The 2,604-nt window shown below is 42.9% G+C and overlaps 1 non-coding gene across 1 annotated transcript; it reads right to left on the bottom strand.

Moving 5' to 3' along the window:
• Window positions 1-1,885: 1,885 nt before the first annotated feature.
• Window positions 1,886-1,989, bottom strand: LOC112913844 (small nucleolar RNA U13). Its single transcript, XR_003233759.1, has one exon. It is a non-coding gene; the product is annotated as a small nucleolar RNA U13 (small nucleolar RNA).
• Window positions 1,990-2,604: the final 615 nt, after the last annotated feature.

Genomic DNA, 2,604 nt, shown 5'->3' on the forward strand with positions numbered 1-2,604 from the left:
CATTGCTTATGTCACTAGTCCCTCTGGAATGTACCCTCTTCTCCATGACATCCATTCTCTCTGCATCATTTATTATTTTGTTTAAACTAGCATTGTTGTTTTCCCCCCTCTGATAATTAAAATAATACATGTTTGTTGTAGGAAATCTGTAAAATGAAAAACGTATACAAAAGAAAATTGGGAGCGCCTGGGTGGCTCTGTGGTTGAGCGTCTGCCTTCAGCCCAGAGCATGATCCTGGAGTCCTGGGATTGAGTCCCACAGGGCTCCCCGCAGGGAGCCGCCTTCTCCCTCTGCCTGTGTCTCTGCCTCTCTATCTCTCTCTGTGTCTCTCATGAATAAATAAATAAAATTTTAAATTAAAAAAGAAAGTACCCATAATTCTGCAGCCTGAATATAATTAACATTACCATTTTGGTGGGCTTCCTTCTAGTATTCTCACCAGAACTCCTTTGCTGCCTCAGGCCTTCATGCATGCTTATTATTCCTTCTACCTAAAAGTCTCTCTCCCTTTCCCCTCTTCCTGATCCCCCCTCTTCTTCTCTTCCCTCCTTTTTTTTGTGAGTAAATCAACTCATGTGTCTAATCATAAAGGTCATTCTTTTAGAGAAACCCTTTCTCTACCCCCATGTTATGTCTGTTACACATTCACAGTACCCAGTACTTTTCCTTGTAGCACTTACCACAACCAGAAATAAACCATCATTTTTGTCCTCATGTGTTTAATGTCTGTCTAAGCTACTTGACTTGACCTAAGGTCTATGACTTGCTTGATGTTTATTCTGTTGACCCTAGCATCTACCACAGTGCCCCATATACAGAAAACACATCACACCAAAATAACTTCCTAGAATAATCATGTATCTGTCCTCTTAGCACTTTAAAATAATCATCTTAACAAATATAATGAATCAATCACTGTATGAGACCTGGTTCCAGGTATAGGATACTTGGTTCTTGCCCCAAGGGATCCTCAGTCTTTTGAGGGAGACAGACAAGTACATGGAGAATTCTGATATGTCCTTGATGATCAATTATAAGTATATATGATCAATAGTGTTAAGTAAAGCATAGAGAAGGGGTTCCTAAACTAGCCTTGAGGGGGATGATACTATTGCTTAAATTTGTCCTCATTAATGCATTTACTTCATATGAATCATTTGTTGGTGGCAGATCTGTGATTAAAGCCTCAAACTTGAGAATCTCAGCCCAGTACTCTTTCTAGCTGTGTCTTAGGGGCCTTTGGAATCTGCCCTCTCCTCTTTCCATTCTGTTAATCCCCATGTCCTGCTGATTTGACCTTGTAAAGGTCTCTCCAGCCTGTCTGCTTTTCCTCCCGTCCCCTCCACCATGCTCCAAGCCTTTATTACTTCCAGCCTGAATGTCTACACTCATCTCCTACCTTGTCTCTCCGCTTCTAGTCTTGTCCTGCTCAGATTCCTTCTCTACTTTGCAGCCAGAGTGAGCCTTCCCAGGCTTAAGTGTAAGCATATATATCCCCAGCTTAAGGTCTTATTGAGGGGTGCCTGAGGGGCACAGTGTGTGAAGTGTCAGACTCTTGGTTTTGGCTCAGGTCGTGATCTCATGGGTCATGAGACTGAGCCCTGAGTCAGCTTGGCCGTGTGGAGTCTGCTTTGGATTCTCTCTCTCTCCCTCTCCTTCTGTTCCTCCTGCTCATGCTCTCTCTCAACTAGTCTTAAAAAGTCTCATTAAGCTTTCAGTTCAAAATTCTTAATATGGTGTCATTTTCTTGGGCTACCATAACAAAATACAACAGACTGGGTGGCTTAAACAGCAGGAATTTATTTCTCACAATTCTGAAGGCTGGAAGTGCAAACTCAAGGTGCCAGCAAGTAGGCTTAATTCTAAGGCCTCTTCTTTTTTCCATATCAGGCAGATAATGTGCCAAGGTTGTAATAAGGTTTGAGAGAGGTACATGTCACACAATCCCATGAGCACCCAATCATCACTCTTGTGAACTACAAAAGAATCAGAGGTCTCTTCTTTTGACTTGTAGGTGGCCACCATCCTCCTTGTGCTCATATGGCCCTTTCTCTGTGTGTATATGAGAAGAAAGAACTCTCTTGTGTTTCCTCCTCCTTTTTTAAGAATACAATTCCCATCAAATTAGGGCCCCACCCTTAGGATGCCCACCCTTAATTACCTACCAGAGACCCTATCTCCAAATCTCCAGTCACATTGGAGTTTAGGGCTTCAACAGATGAATCCTGGGGACACACAATCCCATCCATAGTACACGGTCTACCAAGCCTTTCTTAATCTAGCCTACTTTGCCAGCTTTGTCTACTCTCCACCACCCTCTTTGCCTCCATGCTTCTTTATCTTGAAGCTCTCTTGGTTCCTTGAACTTGCTCAGTTCTCTGCAGCTCTGATCCCTCCATCACCTTCCCTTTTTTCTCTGCCTGTTCTACTTCTATTTAGTCTTCGTAAGGAAAAATATATCTAGCCTTGGAGCAAATGGGTATGATTTTGTCCACATTGGCTCTGAGTCCCTCAAGACATCACAGGACCTGTCTTGGATCTCTTTGAGAACTGCTTGCTTTTTTGAGAACTGAGACCCGAAGAGGGCCCATTACAAATTAGTG

The sequence above is a fragment of the Vulpes vulpes genome, chromosome 1 (genome assembly GCF_048418805.1).
Source record: "Vulpes vulpes isolate BD-2025 chromosome 1, VulVul3, whole genome shotgun sequence".
Taxonomy (NCBI): Eukaryota; Metazoa; Chordata; class Mammalia; order Carnivora; family Canidae; genus Vulpes; species Vulpes vulpes.